This window comes from Lampris incognitus, chromosome 4, assembly GCF_029633865.1.
Source record: "Lampris incognitus isolate fLamInc1 chromosome 4, fLamInc1.hap2, whole genome shotgun sequence".
Lineage (NCBI taxonomy): Eukaryota > Metazoa > Chordata > Actinopteri > Lampriformes > Lampridae > Lampris > Lampris incognitus.
The window spans coordinates 33,895,508-33,917,615 of NC_079214.1; positions in this window are offsets into that span (position 1 = coordinate 33,895,508).

The following is a 22,108-nucleotide window of genomic DNA, read 5'->3' on the forward strand; positions in this document are numbered from 1 at the left end:
CTTTTCTTAAGAATAACCTTTTGAGGTAACGGGTGATCTTGGTCTTGAAAGGAGCGGTAATGAATCCCAGAGGAAAATGTTCCATTGGTGCCTGTGTTGAGATGCTGTGGCAATCCTTCCAGCCCTTACACACTTCCACAGTGGCCAGTTCCTTGATGGAGGTTAGCTTGTAGACACTGCTCTCTGGTACAGATAGCAGACTGCGGTTTGTGGTGTGAACCAGAGGAGGTAAACTAGTAACATACCGTGATGCCAGGGACTTCACATGAAACATGGCATAAAAACACACCTCGGAAGTTGCGTCCACCATTTCTGTCAGACATCAAGGTTTAAAAAAGCAATGTGATGTGAGAATGTGTCTATTGCCAAGAAAACTTTGACCCATGCATATCCACATTTTGGGGACAATGAGAATCACAACTCCAATTGGCAATGTAAGGAAATCCAGCATGCGTTCAGGGACCGTGCAGACTTCTAAGCTCATTGTAATATATTCTCTATACTATCTGGATGTATCTTATACTGCTAATATATCCATAACAGTGATTTGAGCCGGAGACCCATTTCCAACGTCTGGTCCTCTTTATTGTAACTCTCCGACTGCCGCAGCAGCCAACATCCGGGGTATATTAGAGCCTAGCTTAACCACCACTAGGTAGCGCTGTTGGTCTACTAATGATTATCATTCAGCTAAGCAATTAGGATCAGTATACTACACTCCTCCCCCTTAAACTATGAAGTTCCCCTAATAAAATATCATCACTCTAAAACATGCTGATATGGCAATTACTTTCAACATCTTTTACTTGGTCATTACTGGTTACACAACCCACTTCGACCCACATGTGCCCATTTACATATCAGTCTCAGGAACTCTCTTTCACATTTTTTTCTGAACCGGAGTTGAACAATTTAGTCTCTCAGGAACTCTTTTATTCAGGAACTCGGCTGATCTTACAGAGACAGTCGTTTTGGAGGTGCCTTCTCTCTCTGAGGGTACCGGTGCTCAACCCCCTCAGGGGAAGTGGATGCTCGGTGAGGAGGCGACACGGCCTTGCCCACCGAACCTCGTAAGGGTGTTGCAAGCTCCGGAGCCTGCATCCTTGGAACGGGTGTATCTTCAGGTGAGTACGGGCTAGCACCTACGGCTCCAGGTGTGCCTTTCCCCCCCAAATCCGCAACTGCAGGGTTGCTGATACCCATCTGGTCATCCTGAAACTGAAATGCCTCAGGAGGACTGGAGGGTCGGTCGAACAGCAGATGGTCAATGTGGACTGAACGTCGGTTCACTCCATTCCACACCAGGTAGGTGACTGGTCCGAGTCTCTTTTCCACTGTCCCTTTCGTCCACCTCTCCTTTCCTCCACGGAAGTTTCGGATCAGTACTGAGTCCCCCTCTGACAGATGTCTCAGCTTCGACGCGGGTTGGTCATGATAGTCCTTCTGCTTTCGTTGTTTGGCCCCCACCACTCGAGCGAGGTCTGGCTTCAGCAGGCTGAACCTGGTCCTAGGCTGACGTTTGAGGAACAGTTCTGCTGGTGTGCAACCTGTAATGCTGTGTGGTGTGGTCCTGTATGACAACAGGAAGTTGGCGAGCCTGTGTTTCACTGTAATAGTGACGTTTTGTTTCTTTTCATCGAGCAGCTGTTTCAGAAGTGAAGCTTTCACCGTCTGGACTGCTCTCTGCGGCACCATTAGAAGCAGGATGGTAAGCTGGCACCAAGGTCTGCTTAATGCCGTTGCTTTTCAGGAATGTTTTGTACTCCAGCGAGGTGAATTGTGGACCGTTGTCCGAGACGATCTCCTCAGGAAGACCGTAGGACGAAAAGATGCTCCGCAGCACTTCGATCGTTTTGGCGGCGGTAGTTGTTGCCATGGGGATCACCTCAAGCCATTTTGAATGACTGTCTACTAACACTAGGAAGTGTTGCTGATCCTTCTCTGCAAAGTCAATATGTAGCCTCTGCCACGCTCTCGTAGGCCACTGCCAGCAATGTAGTGGTGCTACTGCTGGTAGTTTCCTCACACTCTGACAAGCATCACATTGCTGCACTGCACGTTCGATATCACTGTCCAACTGATGCCACCATAAATAGTCCCTCTCCAAACTTTTCATCCTGCACCCTCCGGGGTGCCCTTGGTGTAGGTCGTACAGTAGTTGTTCTTTGTGTGCTGGTGGGATGATAATTCAAATTCCCCACAGAATGCATCCTTGTTCCACAGACAGTTCATTCCTTCGGTTGAAGTACGGTTTCAGTGTGTCATCGTTGATGTAACTCGGCCATCCAGACCGGGTCAGTTCCAGTACCTTGCATAGGACTGGGTCCTTGAGAGTGCTCTGTGCAATCTCTGTAGCCTGCACGGGTAACTCATCTACTAATGAGAAATAAAAGATGCTGTTCTCCTCCGCTGTGTTGTCCTTTTCTTTCCCCGGCAGTCTAGATAACACATCCGCATTTGCATTGTCCGCTGACATGCTGTACTCTATACTGTAGTCATAAGCCATAAGCCTCAGTGCCCATCTCTGGATACGCAAAGTGGCTAGTGTAGGGATTTCTGACTTGGGTCCTCAGATGGCAAGGAGGGGTTTGTGGTCAGTTATTAAACTGAATTTGCGGCCATAGAGATATTTATGAAATTTGGTCACGCCAAATATTATGGCCAACGCCTCCTTCTCTATCTGACTATATTTACTCTCTGCCTCTGTCAACGTACGTGACACAAAGGCGATTGGTTTCTCGTCCCCATTTTCCATTATGTGCGACATTACCGCACCTATCCCATAAGGGGATGCGTCACAAGCTAATCTCAGTGGTTTCTGCGTGTCGTAGTGTACTACTACTGAGCTTTTCACTAACTGTTCTTTGGCAGCCTTGAATGCTGCTGCACTCTCTGGTGTCCATTTCCATTCGACGTCCTTCTTCAGGAGTTGATGTAGTGGCTGCAATACGGTCGACAGATCTTTCATGAAACGGCCATAATAGTTTAACAGTCCTAGGAATGACCGTAGCTCTGTGACGTTTGTGGGCTGGGGTGCATTTACGATGGCGGCAACCTTTGTCTCTGTGGGGTGAAGTCCCTCTTTATCTATCAGATGCCCCAGGTACTCTACTTTCTCCTGCATGAAGTCACATTTTGCTCTTTTCACTCTTACCCCGTAGCTCTCCAGTTGGCTCAAAACCTCATCTAGGTTCCTCAGGTGCTCCTCTTTTGTTCTGCCTGTGACTAGTATGTCATCGAGGAAGTAGGTCACATGCTCTAAGCCTTGTAGTATCTGGTCCATCACATTCTGGAACATAGAAGGTGCACTCGACACTCCATATGAAAGTCTGTGATAAACATACAGTCCTTTGTGGGTATTTATTGTTAAATACTTCTCTGAGTCCTTCTCTAACTCAAGCTGTTGGTAGGCATGTGAGAGATCTAATTTGCTAAAGAGAGTGCCCCCGGCCAGTGTGGCGAAGAGATCCTCGGCGTTCGGTAGTGGATAGGTCTCTTCTTCCACACTCTGATTAACCGTGACTTTATAGTCTCCACAGATACGAATTGACTTGTCTGTTTTGGGTACAACTACTATCGGGGCAGCCCACTGACTATGGTCTATCTTCGAGATAATACCAGCTTTTTCTAGCCTATCTAGCTCTTTTTCAACTGCGTCTTTTAGTGCGTATGGCACTGGTCTTGCCTTTCTGAAGACAGGTTTTGTATCTGGCTTCACTTTGATATTTGACTTAAATTCACGAATAGTGCCAGGCTCCTCAGCAAATACTGCTTTGTGTCTCTGTAACACTGCCTCTACATCTGTGTTATCACTGCCCCCTGCTGGTGTAACTGAGAATATGCTTGCCCAGTCTAGTTTAAAATTGGTCGGCCAGTTACGGCCAAGGGGGGCTGGTCTGTCACCTTTCACAATCACAAGAGGTAAATCTCCACTCTGGTTGTCATATTTCGCATTGACAGTCACTTGGCCCATCAAGGGAATGTTCTCACCGGAAAAGGTTGACAGACGCACTTTACTTTCTTTCAGTGGCAGGTGTGAGAGATGTTCCTTGTACACTATCTGAGATACCAGGGTTACGGCAGCTCCTGTGTCAAGCTGCATGTCTACAGGGTTTCCTTCTAACTTAATATTGACCTTAATGTCCTTTTTTTCCATTACCAACTGTATTCGTGGAGTACACTGTATTCATCGGATACGCACCAAACAGTTCATCCTCATTTCCATCTCCTCTCTCACTTGGACTGTGGTCTTCAGCCACATACTGTGTATGTCCCTGTCTATTTTTAGTTTTACACATTCTTGCTATGTGCCCTACCTTGGAACACTTGTGGCATGTCTCGGTTTTATACCTACATACTTGAGCTGCATGGTTGTTACCTCCACATCGGTAACAGGGTTGGTGCGTTTCTGTTCTCTGTGGTCTAGAGTTATCACTGGTAGGTTGCTTACTTTTCCACTCGCTGGTGGATGACTTGCTTCTCCACGCACCCTTGCTTGTTCTCTTCTTGTCTATCTTATTCACAGTTGCAGCTCCGCTTGGTTTGCTGGCAAACTCCAGCGTATTCTTTGACGCCATTTCCATAGATAAGGCCAGCTCACATGCTTTTGCAAAAGTCAGATTGTGTTCTGCGAGCAACTTTCTCTGAATAGCCTCCACCTTTAAACCACTAACAAATCGGTCTCTCAGTGCTTCATTTAAATGCTGACCGAATTCACAATGTGTGGACAGGTGCTTTAAAGCAACCACATAATCAGACACTGACTCATTTTCTAGTTGGTTTCTTTTCTGAAATCTAAAACGTTCAGCTATGATTAGTGGCTTGGGTTTATAATGGGATTCTAGTTTCCCGCTCAGTACTGCATACGTGAGGCTACTCGGTTTTTCTGGTATGCAGAGGTTCTTTAGTAGGCCATAGGCTTCTGCGCCTATCACAGACAGGAAAACATTGACCTTTTTACCATCCTCAACTTCATTAACGATCATCCACTGCTCCAATCTTTCAAGGTACGACTCAAAGTCCTCCTTACCTTCCTTGTATTCAGCAATATTGCCGATGAAATGCGCCATGCTTGTGCTTGGCTTGGCTAGCTAGTCTTTTCTTGCTAGCTGGCTGTAAGCTAGCTTGTAGCGTCACGTTGCTTCGTCCGCTTTTATTAACTACTGGGATTACCTTCTCACATTAAAGGTATCCCATCCGTCGTCGCCACTGTAATATATTCTCTATATTATCTGGATGTATCTTATACTGCTAATATATCCATAACAGTGATTTGAGCCGGAGACCCATTTCCAACGTCTGGTCCTCTTTATTGTAACTCTCCGACTGCCGCAGCAGTCAACATCCGGGGTATATGAGAGCCTAGCTTAACCACCACTAGGTAGCGCTGTTGGTCTACTAATGATTATCATTCAGCTAAGCAATTAGGATCAGTGTACTACACTCATGATGATCACTGGCTTAGAATGAGCCCATTTCAATTTCCAAGAGCTGTCACCTTGGAACTGTGTGCTGAATTGGGGACAGCTTTGGAAGGAAAAACCCCAAAGAACCACTCTTTACTGGTTCCTTTGTAAGTCCAAGGGAACTGGCTGACTGGTCAGATACTTCTCAAATAGGGCGTCCGGGTAGCGTGGCTGTCTATTCTGTTGCCTACAAACACAGGGATCGTTGGATCGAACCCCCGTGTTACCTCCGGCTTGGTTGGGTGTCCCTACAGACACAATTGGCCATGTCTGTGGGTGGGAAGCTGGAGGTGAATGTGTCCTGGTTGCTGCACTAGCGCCTCCTCTGGTCAGTTGGGGTGCCTGTTGGGGGGGGGGGCTAGGGGGAATAGAGTGTGATCCTCACACGTGCCACGTGTGAGGATCGACTCAATCTGTGTTCAGCCGGGGAGGGGAACTGTCGACCCGGACTGCGGATGTTATCGAGCGGTGGAAAGAACACTTTGAGGAGCTCTTGAACCCGGCTAGCACGTCCTCAGTGGAGGAGGTAGAGTCTGAAGACTCAGGAAAGCCCCACCCATATCCCTGGCAGAGGTCTCTGTGGTAGTTAAAAAGCTCCTCGGTGGCAAGGCGCCGGTTGTGGATGACATTCGACCTGAGATGCTGAAGGCTCTGGACATTGTTGGACTGGTTTTGTTGACACACTTCTTCAGTGCCGCGTGGAGGTCGGGGACAGTACTTGTGGAGTCGCAGACTGGGGTGGTGGTTCCCATATTTAAAAAGGGAGGCCGAATGGTGTGCTCCAATTATCTGGGCATTTGCTCAGCCTCCCTGGGAAAGTCTACTCTAGGGTGCTGGAAAGGAGACTCCGACCGATTGTCGAACCTCGGATCCAGGAGGAACAATGCGGATTCCGTCCTGGCCATGGAACAACGGACCAACTCTTTACCCTTGCGGGAGTGCTGAGGGGGGCATGGGAGTTTGACCAGCCAGTCTACATGTGTTTTGTGGACTTGGAGAAGGCTTACGACCGTGTACCCCGGGGCACTCTGTGGGGGGTACGGCGGGAGTATGGGGCAGTTGCTACAAGTCAAGTCAAGTCAAGTGAATTTTATTTGTATAGCCCAATATCACAAATTATATATTTGCCTCATCCGGTCCGCATTCTCGGCAAGAATTCAAATACGTTGTCGGTGGGTGTCTGACTCCGCCAAGGTTGTCCCTTGTCTCCAATTCTGTTTGTGATATTCATGGACAGGATCTCAAGGCACAGCCAAGGTGAGGAGTGTGTCCGTTTTGGGAACCTCGGAATTGCATCTCTGCTCTTCGCAGATGATGTGATTTTGTTGGCTTCATCAGAACGCGACCTTCAGCGCGCACTGGGGCGGTTTGCAGCTGAGTGTGAGATGGCTGGGATTAGAATCAGCACCTCCAAGCCCGAGGCCATGGTTCTCTACCGGAAAATGGTGGAGTGCTTCCTCTGGGTTGGGGATGAGTTGTTGCCTCAAGTGAAGGAGTGTATCTCGGGGTCTTGTTCACGAGTGAGGGTAGGATGGAGTGGGAAATTGACAGGCGGATTGGACCGTTGTGGTGGCAATGCTCTCAATTTACCAGCCAATCTTCGTTCCAACCCTCACCTATGGTCATGAGCTTTGGGTAGTGACCAAAAGGGTGAGATCGCGGATACAAGCGGCTGAAATGAGTTTCCTCCGTAGGGTGTCTGGGCAAAGCCTTAGAGATAGGTGAGGAGCTCGGACATCCGGAGGGAGCTCGGAGTAGAGCCGCTGCTCCTTCGCGTCTAAAGAAGCCAGTTGAGGTGGTTCGGGCATCTGATTAGGATGCCTCCTGGGCGCCTTCCTTTGGATGTTTACCGGGCATGGCCAACTGGGAGGAGACCCCGGGGTAGACCCAGGACTCACTGGAGGGACTACATCTCCAATCTGGCCTGGGAATGCCCTGGAATCCCCCAGGAGGAGCTGGAGGATGTTGCTGGGGAGAGAGACGTCTGGAGTGCTCTACTTAGCTTGCTGCCACCGCGACCCTCCTACCCCGGAGAAGCGGCTGAAGATAAATGAATGCATGAATATATAAATAAAAAATCTGTGACTCACCATTGGCACCTTCATCATCAAATGTGTCAGAGTCCCCTTCACGTGTAGGAAAAAAAAACACCACTGATAATGGGTTTTCTCCAATTATGGTAGCAATGTTCACACTAAAGAGTGTGTCAGGTGCGCCTTCTGCCCAGCCTGTGGCTGCTGCTGCACAGTGAAGTGTGTTGTCTTTTTTCTTTCTTTTTTTTGCTCTATTTTTACACTTACCATTTTTGTTTTCTCGTCAATTGTGTGGATTCAGCTGGCTGCTTTTGTCAACTTATGTTCCTTTTTATTGTTTATTTTTGCAGAGACAGTGCACAATTAAAAAGTAATTGTACAAGGGTTTGCTAGCAGCTTATTTACATGTTGTCCCTTTGCATGTCCCTTTGCAACATGCATTTTACATGTTGTCCCTTTGCAACTGAGGTGGAAAACTCGGCTTCAGAAAGTAGAAGTATTAACCATGTATTTGCTTCACCCATGGACTAAACCAGCTGATTTCACTAATTAGTTCTCCTACCCTGCTGAAGTGTTGTGCTAATTAGGATCAGCTGGTTTAGTGCATGGGTGGAGCAAATACATGGTTAGTACTTCTACTTTCTGAAGCGAAGTTTTCCACCTCTGCTTTGCAACATGCATCATTCATTCATTCATTCATTCATCTTCAGCCGCTTCTCCGGGGTCGGGTCGCGGTGGCAGCAAGCTAAGTCGGGCACCCAAGACGTCCCTCTCCCCAGCAACACCCTCCAGCTCCTCCTGAGGGATCCCAGTACGTTTCCAGGCCAGATTGGAGCTCCTCACCCTATCTCTAAGGCTGGGCCCAGACACGGAGGAAACTCATTTCAGCCGCTTGTATCCACGAGCTCACCCTTTCGGTCACTGACCATAGGTGAGAGTTGGAACGAAGATTGACTGGTAAATTGGGAGCTTTGCCTTCCGGCTGAGCTCCTTCTTCACCACAACGGTCCGGTACAACGTCCGCATTACTGCTGATGCTGCAACAATCCGCCTGTCAATCTCCCGCTCCATCCTACCCTCACTCGTGAACAAGACCCTCTTTTTTTGGGGGGGGGGATTCTCCCCAGTTGAATCCAGCCAATTACCTAGCTCTTCTGAGCCGTCCCGGTTGTTGCTCCGGGCCCTCTGCCGATCCGGAGAGGGCTGCAGACTACCACACGTCTCCTCCGATACATGTTGAGTCGCCAGCCACTTTTTTTCACCGAACAGTGAGGAGTTTCGCCAGGGGGACGTAACGCGTTGGAGGATCACGCTATTTCCCCCAGTTCCCCCTTTCCCCTTAACAGGCGCCCCGACCGACCAGAGGAGGCACTGGTGCAATGACCAGGACATACCCACATCCGGCTTCCCACCCGCAGACATGGCCAGTTGACGCCTGACCAAGCCGGAGGTAACACGGAGATTCGAACCGGCGATCCCCGTGTTGGTAGGCAATGAAATAGACCGCTACGCTAATCGGACTCCCCCAAATGCATTTTCTTTTTGAGGGAAAGACCAGCTGACAGAACCCTAAATAATGTACTTGTTTGGCCTGTCCCTCACCAACTGGCATCACGTTTTGTTTACTTTGTTCACCAACAGAGCTGAGTGAGAAACAAGGGCTCGTTTATCCGCATCTGAATATTCAGCAAGGACATTTCAGCAGCCATCCATGGTTACACTTGGAGGTCAGGTTGGAACGAAACGCTGTCGAGTTGGAGTTGAGCACATGCACACGACTTCGGGGATTCCATGAAGGGAAAAGGGGAGCAGGATTCGGGCACAGAGGGTTTCATAAATAAGATTATTTTGGGACGTACACAAGTTTTCCTGTTTGTGCATATGGAAATATTTAGAGTGGAAAGCTCTGCGAAGATTGATACAAATTAGGCCCCACAGCGCTTTTGATTATTGTTTGATAAATGTTGATCATTAGTGGTAAGGGAATGCATTTTCTCCCTGAACACACAAGATGAAGACGGACGAAAGAAAGACTATAAGATATGATTTAGGGTAGCTACATGCAGGGAAAGAGTCGAGTTCTTCATTCAGCTGCAGTTTGAGCCGCATGTGTGGCCCTCTCGGGTTTTTGACTGTCTCAACAACAACAAAATAAATGAATAAATGGATAAAATCAGATGAAAAACAAATACTAAATTTGAGTGAACATCCAACTCTTAAAAAACAAAACAAAAACAAAACAAACAAACAAGAAATAAAGTAAAGAGTTGGGTTTCAGGACATTGTCAGCTTGTGGTGTAGCTGATACACCACAAGGTAGGCCAAAAGACCAAGGCCTACACCGTGTACGCCGTGGCCTTTTGATCCACCGGGACATCCTGGAATTAAGTTGTTTGCGTTGAACCCATGTGGCACACGCCTCACATAACCTCCACTGATCAGCAGGATCATCTCACACTGAGCACGATAAAGACATAACTTTATGGTTGTTATGGTTTCTGTGTGTGAGTGTGTGTGAGTGTATGTGTGAGTGTGTGTGAGTGTATGTGTGTGTGTGTTTGTGTTTGTGTGTGTGTGTGTGTTTGTGTGTGTGTGTGTATGTGTGTGGAAACAGCAAGAGTGACGAATGGACATAGAAAGATATGAAAGAAGGGAGGAAGTGAGTTTCTACCATCTCACATTCCAGATCTTAATTGTTTATTTACATAGCAACGAAGGCATCTAGTGAAATTCTATTTATCGGCGGTTCAAAGAGGGAATGCAGAATTGAGCCATACAGGGTGGAGATCCTGCTGCTAATTGCTATATTTCTCCCTCAGATCGGTCTCCTCAGTCTTAGTTGTTTACTGGCCTTAAGGCGGCTCTCAGTAATAAAAAAGGAGATGGGGGTACCTTTAGAGGGTCTTGCATTTCCACTGTAGCCTTTGAGCATAATGAGACATTTGAAAGCGAGACAACGGAGAAGTAGCTCCTGAAGACAGTTCTCTACTTCTCAAGCATTGATAAAACCATGCTCTCAGAAAGGTTTGATGCAACCCCTCAAGCATGGGTTATTACTTTCCAGTCGGTGCTTTTAACAGCATCTGCCTCTGGAATCAGTATTTATTAATGTAGCATGTTGCAACTCTCATGGTGTGTGGAGATAATTAGTGACTGAATAAATGAATACTCCTGCTGTTTTTGTTTTTTTTTCCACTCCTATAGGACCCCGGCTCACACCTCTCAGGCTCGTTGTGTGAACTTTGCTCCATTAAATTTGACATAATTATATGTATCTATCTTAAGACACCCAGGAAGGAAGCCACTTTATCTATATATCCGTTTTGAGAGGCCTCTTATTGTGGTACCCCACTTTGTAAAAATCTCCTGGCTCTTTGCATCCAGTGTAATAATTTAGGGCAAGAGTTTCCTGCTGTTCACAGAGTTGTTCTGATCCCTTTGGATATTATAGCAGATTTGAATGACAAATCACTTTAAAAATTCATTCCTAAAACACTTCTCTTCATATTGAGACATTGGGACTTACAATGGTAGGCATATATGGAGTACATGTCAGATGCAGGTAGGTTGAGGGTGTGGTGTGTTCAGTTTAGGCAGAAGACTGGTGGTGGTGGTCATTGACATTAGTGACATACTTACAACAAAGACAGAAAAGTTTGAAAATCCAGTTTTCCATATTGCAGCCCCAAGCTATCCAAAAATTGTAGCATTGTGAGGGAATTGCATCCTTAAAATATATATAAAATGTATTAGCTCATACCCAAGAGAATGCTGGAAAGACAGCACCTCTAAAATAATTGGTCCAGGAATCTCATCACTCATGACCTGGTCATGAGTGCCGTATATGATTGGTGTCGACGGTTGACCGTGTATGATTATCTCTAGTTGTTCCATTGCATTGGATTCCATTTGTCTCATTCGAAATCTGGACTGCAAATGGAAATCAACACTACCTCATAATTGCAAGCAATTGCCACAAACCAGTAACAACAACAAAATGAAAAGGCTTAAATTGACAGTTGAAAATTAAACTAATAAATGCCACATTTTAGCTGTAAACTTCAGGATCAAACAGACTCTTTTTACTCTGCAAAAATCTGCGTATCAATGATTGTTGCATCCCTGATTACGTCCAATCCACAGAATCAAAGTAGTTTCTCAAGCACAGTGAGGACCCCGAATGAAGTGAGAAGGTATAGAGCCAATGTGTGGAGACATGGTAGTCATTTCCTCTACCGGAAAATGGTGGATTGCTCCCTCCGGGTTGGGGATGAGTTGTTACCTCAAGTGAAGGAGTTCAAGTATCTCCGGGTCTTGTTCACGAGTGAGGGTAAGATGGAGCGGGAGATTGACGGGTGGATTGGTGCAGCATCAGCAGTATGTGGACGTTGTACCGGACCGTTGTGGTGAAGAGGGAGCTGAGCTGGAAGGCAAAGCTCTCAATTTACCAGTCAATCTTCGTTCCAACCCTCACCTATGGTCATGAGCTTTGGGTAGTGACCAAAAGGGTGAGATCGCGGATACAAGCGGCTGAAATGAGTTTCCTCCGTAGGGTGTCTGGGCAAAGCCTTAGAGATAGGTGAGGAGCTCGGACATCCGGAGGGAGCTCGGAGTAGAAAGGAGCCAGTTGAGGTGGTTCGGGCATCTGATTAGGATGCCTCCTTAGTGCCTTCCTTTGGAGGTTTACCGGGCACAGCCAACTGGGAGGAAACCCCGGGGTAGACCCAGAACTCACTGGAGGGACTACATGTCCAATCTGGCCTGGGAACGCCTTGGAATCCCCCAGGAGGAGCTGGAGGGCGTTGCTGGGGAGAGGGACGTCAGGAGTGCTCTACTTAGCTTGCTGCCACCGCGACCCTTCTACCCCGGAGAAGCAGCTGAGGATGTATGAATGAATGAATAAACGAATGAATGAACAACATCCATTGCATGCATATTTGTCCATCTTGGGAGAGAGATCCCTCCTCTGATGCGCTCCCTGACATTTCTTCCTATTTTTTCTCCCTGTTAAATGTTGGGTTTTTTTCTTCCTTTTTTTTAGGGGGTTTTTCCTTATTCGATGCGAGGGTCTAAGGACAGGATGTTGTGTTGCTGTAAAGCCCCTTGAAGCAAATTTGTAATTTGTGATATTGGGCTATACAAATACAGTTGACTTGACTTAACTTGACTTCTCCTGTCTGAACACCGAGGGAGTGTCCTACAGTAGGCAGGTCCCATATCTCTGTAACCCTCATCAAAGACCGTTTGATCGCTGCAATAGCTTTGCATCCTTGCCAAAGTGAGTAAGAAAAATGTTACGGTTTTTCCAAACCACCAAGCCGAAACATGGTTGCTCTCTTGTTCTGACCCCTTGGCCACATGAGACTCTGTGTGTAATTTCAAATAATTATTAACCAGGGCATCTGGATGACGAGGGGCCCGTGATTAATACCTAATGTGAGGATTAGGTGACAAAATAAAAATGCACACTATGCACACACTTGGTAAGACACCAGAGCTCGTCCATTGGCTAGTGTCTGGGTTAGTGGAGGGATGTCAGCCTGGTTGGATGCTGCTGTTGCCAAGATCAACACCCTGCTTCAGCGTGTGGAGCGGTTGTCATGGTAACAACCATTAATTTTTCAGGGGGTCTCCAATATTTCCGCAACAGAGAGAGAATGAGAGAGAGGGGAGGGGAGAGAGAGAGAGAGAGAGAGAGAGAGAGAGAGAGAGAGAGAGAGAGAGAGAGAGAGAGAGAGAGAGAGAGAGAGAGAGAGAGAGAGAGTGAGTTTGGAGTTGGATTTGCCAGCAAGGCAATTTGCTGAAAGGGCAGATAGTAGATTTATAAGCGTCGCATATCCACCCCAAGACCATCATTTCCAACAATTTCCTTGACTGTTGGGGCCACACATGTCAGTCATTCGGCAGGGTAGGTTGTCTAACCTGTAATACGATGCTATTCCAAATCGGTTAAAATTGCAAGATTAAACAATGAAAAACCTTTTGGTGGTTTTTCAGTTTCCATAAAAAGCTGCCTTCTCGTCTATTTTTGAGCAGTAAAACTGGCATATGCCGTTCGTTACACGTGTTTATAAAACAACCGCGGTTCTATCGTTTCCTCCTGCATATCAAGTGGTCCTACTGAGCGTTACTGCGCAGGTGCCGGTTAAGGTTGGCGCTCGGGTTTGGGTTGTGAGTACTATACATGCAATTTTGACCAGGCAGGAAAAGTTGACGGAACAAAAATTGAATTTTCACTCAAGAAATGCTTGCCATAGGAGCTTCAGACCTAAACGTGTTCGTGTTGCCTCAGCTTAAAGCTGTTTTGTGTGTCAAAAGGGCTGGGTTTCCTACTCGAACAGCCTCCAATAGGGGCTGGGTTTCCTACTCGAACAGCCTCCAATAGGTTTCATACAACTTACTCAAGACTCACTTTACTCGGGAAGTAGACGAAATCCTGGATTAAGTTATAAGGCTAAATTTAAGGATGGCCTAATTAAACTCTTAATGTCTGTGAGAATGCCATGCCCATGTCCGTCTTGTTTATTAAGTAACATCGCTAGGACAGACTGGCGGCTTAAAAGCACGTTACACTCCAAAAGCGTTGTGAGGGGGCCATTCTGATCATGGATGCAAAAAAGTGACCGGACCGCCACTCTCCACCTGTCTGACGTCAGTTGTGTTGGAGGTGCTCCTTAATGTCCTCATAACGTCTCTCCACGCCCACCCCTACATCCACCCGCCCCCAAACACACATATACCCCCTGTCTCTCCTTTTCTCTTTCTCTCTCTCTTTCTCTCTTCTCTCTCTCTAACTCATGCACGCACGCACGCGCGCACAGACGCACACTCACACTCTCTCTCCCACTCATACATGTACCCCTCCATCTCTCTCTCTCTCTCTCTCCCTCTCCTTTGACTCTCCCCCCCTTCAAGCCCAGTTCCGCGCGCGCTGACTGTCTGTCGCCGCATATTGAGTTACATCACGGCGTCAGCTGAGCCTCTCCGCCGGAGATCAGGTTTTAAACACGCTTGCTCACTCGCTCCTTTATTCCACCTGAACTGTTTCTCTGTCCCCCCTTCTTTCCTGCTCCTCTCCCAGACCTCCGTCAACCACAGACAAACTGACTGGAACTAGAAGTTTTTCTCCCTCCCCAGTCATGTACAAGCGTCGGCAGGCTGCCGGCGGCATGAAGCTCTAGTCGTAAAGGACACGCCGAGTGGAATTAAACATTACAACTCCCAAGAGTAGAGACTACGGACAACTTTCAAGGTAAGCGACAAGCCTTTGTCACTTTTTGCTTTGTTTTTTGTTTGTTTTTTGGACGCCAACATTAAGGAAGCTTTTCGGGACAAACGGCGCATTGATGGGTGCGCAAAGTCGTCTTGACCCAAAGCTTTTACGCAGCTCTTTTATCGGATCTCCGACAGCCTATGTCATGACATAAATAAGGAAGGGCTCAAGTGTTAAATGACACACACACAGGGCTGAAATACTTCGATATAGGCTATGAGACACACGTATATTAAGTCACAGCATCGGTTCATCACTTTTGCGCGCTTCGTCCCCCCTTCTCTTTCTCTCTCTCTCTCTCTCTCTCTCACACACACACACACACACACACACACACACACACACACACACACACACACACACACACACACACACGATCAGCCAAACATTAAAACCACTGACAGGTAAGTGAATAACAATGATTATCTCGTTACAGTGGCACCTGTCAAGGGGTGGGATATATTAGGCAGCAAGTGAACAGTCAGTTCTTGAAGTTGATGTGTTGGAAGTAGGAAAAATGGGCAAGCGTAAGGATCTGAGCGACTTTTGACAAAGGCCAAATTGTGATGGCTAGACAACTGGGTCAGAGCATCTCCAAAACAGCAGGTCTTGTGGGGTGTTCCCAGTATGCAGTGGTCAGTACCTACCAAAAGTGGTCCAAAGGACAACTAGCAAACTGGCAACAGGGTCATTGGTGCCCAAGGCTCATTGATATGCATGGGGTGCGAAGGCTAGCCCGTCAGGTCCAATCCCACAGAAGAGCTACTGTAGCTCAAATTGCTGAAAAAGTTAATGCTGGCTATGACAGACTGGTGTCAGAACACACTATGTATTGCAGCTTGCTGCATATGGGGCTGTGTAGCTGCAGACCAATCAGAGTGCCCATGATGACCACTGTCCACCACCATAAACACCTACAACGGGCACGTGAGCATCATAACTGAGCAATGGAAGAAGGTGTCCTGGTCTAATGAATCACATTTTCTTTTACATCATGTTGATGGCCAAGTGCGTGTGCATCATTTACCTGGGGAAAGATGGCACCAGAATGCACTGTGGGAAGGCAACAAGGCGGCAGAGGCAATGTGATGCTCTGGGCAATGTTCTGCTGGGAAACCTTGGGTTCTGGCATTTTTGTGGATGTTACTTTTACATGTATCACCTACCTAAACATTATTGCAGACCAGGTACATCCCTTCATTGCAATTGTATTCCCTGATGGCAGTGGCCTCTTTCAGCTGGATAATGCACCCTGCCACACTGCACACATCATTCAGGAATGGTTTGAGGAACATGACAAAGAGTTCAAGGTATGGCCCTGGCCTCTGAATTCCCCAGATCTCTGTCCGATTGCGCATCTGTGGGATGTGCTGGAAAAACAAGTCCGATCCATGGAGGCCCCACCTCACAACTTACAGGACTTAAAGGATCTGCTGCTAATGTCTTAGTGGCAGATACCAGAGGACACCTTCAGAGGTCTTGTCGAGTCCATGCCTCAATGTGTCAGAGCTGTTTTGAGGGGGTCCCACACAATATTAGGCAGGTGGTTTTAATGTTTTGGCTGATCAGTGTAAACAGATGAAAGACAGAGAGAGGCACTCAGCTCAGGTCATTCATTTATTATAGTTCACTTGGGATTCCTCGCTGCTTTTCTGATGCCACTGAAACTGTGTCCTTTTCCTTTATTTATGTGTTTGTAACATGTTCACGATAGACTGTTTATTTAGGCCTGAAGAAAAACACAGCAGTAGTTTAACTAGGCAAGCATACTTGTTGACTTACATCTAAAGTGTTCTACCTCAAAGACTTCCTTCAAATCCATATGGATTTCCAGTTGGCAGAACCGCTCTCATCCTCACGTTACCTATGTGTTAGTGTTCATTGTGCTACTAACCCTGCATGCTGATGGCCTTCACATTTACCATGAGAAAATCTATTAAGAAATGTTCATGTTGTAAGTTTGGCTGGTCCTAAACAGACAAGTCTAAATCCCTCGTTTATATCCGTTTCTCGTATTTGGTCGTGTTGAAATTATTAGCACTGGTGTGAGCTGACATTCATTTGAGAGTATTTTGGGCAATTGATATGACTTGTCTGAGACGTGGGTTTTACAGTAGGGTAGGCTGATGGTGATGACGATGAGAACGCTGATGACAATGATGAAGAACCACCTTTGCTTGGCAATTCAACAGTGAGTGTGAATCCCTTTCACAGATGCAACTCTGTGTGAAATGGAGAGAGAGGGGGATGGAGGATGGGAGAGAAGGTATACTCACAAATAACAGCCTGAAAATGAACATTACCGCAAAAAAAATCTTATTCAGGTATTGGAACAGCATTGTGAGCTGCAGAATCGCTCCGGTGCTCCTTGGCATGCATTCCACATGTCACTTAAATGAGTGAGTGGGATTCAATACGATTCTACCTTTGTATTCCCCATTATCCAGGGCTTTGCACACAGGGTGTTGGAAAATGCCAGCCCAACACACCTGTTTGGGTTCTCTAACAGCTGTTCAATTTAGGCGTAGACTCTATTGAAGATTTAAAAATTGTAGATATCAGCGTGCATTATTCAACAGAGTGGATCTGATGATTGTACAGAGATGTTACAACCACTTCACACTGCCCTCAATCACACAGCCCCCCTGATTTTCTGTCTGTTTTCCTGCCCATATTATCCTCAAAAGCTGGGAAAAATACACCATTTCCCCCTTGGTAAATTACCCTAACCTCAGCTGTTAGCCTGTCAGTGGGCAAGCCGTCTTATTCTTGATAACTGTTTTATAGCCCACGCCTGCTGTCTGTCCATGTTGCCATGTGGCACACAGACATAGTCCTCCACCATCTTCTTCTCTGATGGAAGGCTACTTGGCTCCTTCCCTGCCCCCCTAATTTGGCAATTGAATGCTGCAGCAACTGATTCATGCTCAAATGAGAATGTCAGTCCACTACTGTGGACGTGGAAATCCATATATTTGTGTAATGGGTGGTAATCTGTATGGGTGCAAGGCTAGGACTATCAATTTCCAGGCAGTGCTCTGCGTCATGTTTCTTTTTTTGTTGTTGAAGGATTTCCCCCCCTTTTTCTCGTCAATTGTATCCGGCCAATTATCGCACTCTTCCGAGCCATCCCGGTTGCTGCGCCACCCCCTCTGCTGATCCAGGGAGGACTGCAGACTACTACATGCTTCCTCCGATACATGTGGAGTCGCCAGCCGCTTTTTTTTCACCTGACAGTGAGGAGTTTTGCCAGGGGGACGGAGCGCGTGGGAGGATCACGCTATTCCCCCCAGTTCCCCCTCCCCCCTCAACAGGCACCCCAACTGACCAGGACACATATCCATATCCAGCTTCCCACCTGCAGACATGGCCAATTGTGTTTGTAGGGATGCCCAACCCAGCTGGAGGTAACACAGGGATTCGAACCGGTGAGCCCTGTGTTGGTAGGCAACGGAATTGTGTCATGTTTCTGAATAATACTTGAACGGCGGCGGGGCCTGTGACCTGGCCACTTCTACACCCTGTTGTGAATAAAATGACATGCAACTGGATTTCACACGACACATTTTCCTCTTTTTTTTTCTTCTTTTTTTTACATTTAGAGACACAAATATTGCTTAATGCTCTAAGTTCACCCTTCGTTCCTCACCTCAGAAATCATAAAGGTGAGGACCATATCATGCATTTAGATGTGTTTGCCCCAATACTACTTTTCCATTTATTCATTTGTGGGAGGGGGTGCGGGGGGCGGTGCCAGAGCCTATCCCAGCAGACACCGGGCAGAAAGTGGGGAGACACCCTGTACAGGTGTTCAGTCCATCACAGGTCAGACCCACAAAATCTGTCGCTCATCATTCATGCCTATAGACAATTTAAAGTTTTAAATTCCCCTATGACAAGCATGTCTTAAGACTGCCAGGGGAAACAACCTGGAGGAAACCAATGTGAAGATGGGGAGAAAATGCAAATAATGACACAGAAAGGCTGAGATTGTCTCATCCTGGACCGCCTTATACTGTGAAGCAGAAGTGCTCACCACTAAGGCACCATGTTGTGCAATTTCTGCTCCCCAAACTACTAAGTGCTACTGACGTGACAAATTCTTAACATTTCTGATACCAATGCTGTAAAACTCTAACAACCAAAGTAACAGAATACAAAATCAAATTAAGAAGCTGAGTACTGCCGTGGTCTCGACTGGCACGCCACCACCCCTGAAATCCCCTGGAGAGCACAAGGCCTTATCCTGCCCTCTTTTATCTCGCCCCTGACACGGGCCCAGCAGCAAGGGAGGGGAGGCACAAGGACGTGTGTGTGTGTGTGTGTGTGTGTGTGTGTGTGTGTGTGTGTGTGTGTGTGTGTGTGTGTGTTCTACATGTGAGGGAGAGAGCGTGAAAGAGACTTGATTTGTGTCATCAGTCGTGATCAAAGCAAACTTCTGCACATCAGAATAAAATCACTCTCTCAGCCTTAAAGTGCAAGTGCTGCGAGAGTAAGGGTGAGCGTAAGTAATGAGATATAGATGGAGAGAAAGAGAAAGAGACAGGCAAACAGAGAGAGAGAGATAAGAGTGAGACAGAAAACGTGACAAAAGAGAGTGTGGAAGACATGTGAACAAGCGATATATAGAAAGACAACAAGAAGGGAGTGGACGGATGAGAATCGGCTAAACGCCAAAACGTCTCCGTCCCTCTCCCCTTTCCTATCCACTCCCCCTCTTCCTTGTGTCTCTCACTTTTCTTCCCCCCACATATTCCTTGGCTTCCTCCAGATCTGCCTCCCATCCTGGCCACTCTCTCTCTTTTTCTCTCTCTCTCTTTCTCTCGCTCTCTCACTCTCTGTCTGTCTGCCGGGACTCCCTTCTGCTGGGAAAAGGGTGGTCTTTACTCTTGGCAGGGAAGATCCTGCACGTTGCGTCCTTAGTAAGGGAGTAATGTGAGACATGGTACCTGGGCAGTGTGGGCAGAGAATGGGCACTGGCCTTCAGGAGTTTATCAGCTTCAAGTTTTGTTAAGTCCGAAGCCTTTTTCTTTGAGCTTTACCTATCAAAAAAGGCTGTTTTCTTTCCTCTTATCTTATTTGCTTGGTAGGCTTTTAAAATGGCTCTTTGTTTTTAATGCCCATGTTTAGGCTAGGTTTCTGGATCCATCTATTTCTTCACTTGATGGAAAAATGCAACAGGATGGACGAGGTTCACTCATCTGACATTGTTCAGTAGTATTTATGGACCGTTTTGCGTTTGATTATATTCTGTTATCTGTTGAGACGAGTTGTGGTGGGCCTTGGAGTTGTAATGAAAAAAGTTTAAAAATTGCTTATGTTACCTAGCTTAACATGATGTAATGTCACAATTTTACAAGTGTCCCTACACCGACCCTCCCCTCTGTATCTGCAGAGTGTTGCGTGCCATCATTGCAGTATGAATTGCATGTTCTGCATGTATTCATAAAGATGCAAACAGAAACATTGAGAGTGAAAACCCTAGTGTAATTATATATGCAGAAAAATACTCATGTTTTGGGGAAAGTGATTTTTTTTTTGAGGGAAAAGTCTCCACACCGTGCATGTTCGCATAATGTATTTTAAAATATGCTTAAGTCATTTAAACATATATCCTTACCATATTTAACATATTTTACGTTTTTTCAAGATAAAGCAACTGACAAAAAGGATCCAAATGTTCATCCCAAAGTTCATTAATTCTCGCCAATAGATGAAAAATGAAATGGATCCAGTCGTGCTCAGAGGGGATGCAAATTGACATCATCACTTAAGGGGTCCATTACCATAGGATGGCTTAAACACAGAGGATGTATTTCATTGTATGCTTGCTTAAAATGGTAAATAAAGCATCTTTTTCTCTCTTTCTTTCTTTTCTTAACAGGTGAAATAAGTCTGTGGTGACTTAGTCTAGTTGAGACAAAGCTACATTTATGATTCATTACACCATGTTGCCGACTGTACACCACAATGCACACTCCCAGTCTTAACTAGGGATGCCCACAGGTAATGGATGCAGACATGCTTGTCGTCTGTAAACTTGTCAGTCAAGCTTAAAGCTGCAGTCCTGAAGAGTGACACATTAATGGTGATACTGGTAGTAGCAGCGGTGTTTGAGCCCTCCAAATCCCACAGATCGATTTGAAATGAAACAGTCGCACCTTCCCTACCTCTGGAAAACAGCAGCAACAACATCATTTTAAATATTGATTTTGTAGTATATGCATTGATCGAGGTCTTTTACTGTTTGCGTGTTAAGGTTACAGATACACCCGCGTTCTTCAACAGCAAATAGCCGTTCCAAGATTCAGAGAGGAGAATTAAGCATGAAAGATGTTGCATTGTTTTGTGACCGGTTAACAGTTTTTTGTGCATTTTATCATGGCTTATAATGTTTTCATTTGCTGTCCCTGTCTGCTGATGTTCATTTTCGTGCCAGCAGACTGGGCGCAGCAGCCAGCTGTCTGACCACAGGAATGACCATCCAAGATAATGTCCATCCATTGATAACATTACTAGCGAGTAAATTGTACCAACTTATGTCCATAAATCTGGACAATGTTTTTTAATGATAAGGCTCATAGTGGTGAGATACCTTGAAGCATCTTCAAACTCACTGCTGCTTTCTGCTGCTAACACAAAAAAGCAAAAACAAAAACAAAAAACAAACATGATGCATCGTATCGTTTTCCCTGGGATAGTCCAAGCCAGCGCTAATTAAGATCAGAAGTTACAAAAACAAACGCTTTCGTGATTTACATACTCGTGCATTAGCAGTTGTCTTTGATAGAAAGCATCTAACAGCATCTGATGTCACCAGATTGTAACTATGAGCTGTGTTACACAGCAGCTGTGGCTCACAAGTGTCATCACTCAGTGTGTTTTTTCCTGCTGTGCTTTGTGGACCTTTTCTCTATGGCTCAGAGGAAACTATTAAAATTAATTTATTAATGTTGAAATAGGTGGTGGAATCAGCTGGGCTTTGGTGTCACAGCATGCCCTCCTGTCACTCTCATTAGCCATGGTAGTTTCCTGCCAACACATTTTTTCCTGATACCTCTACATGCTTTGCTTTTATGTGTGTGTGTGTGTGTGTGTGTGTGTGTGTGTGTGTGTGTGTGTGTGTGTGGGTTGTCCCCAGGTGTACATTTTTAGTCTTAGGGAAGCTACTCAATCTGAACATATCCTCATGTTTTTTTGCTGAGATTCCTCCAGTCACCCACACTTCGATCTTCCACTCATGACACTCGGGAACATGAAATCCTACTTTGATTTATAAATAAATCTTCACACGAATCTCTAAGAGGAGTCTAAAGTGGTTTTGCAGTCACTGGCGG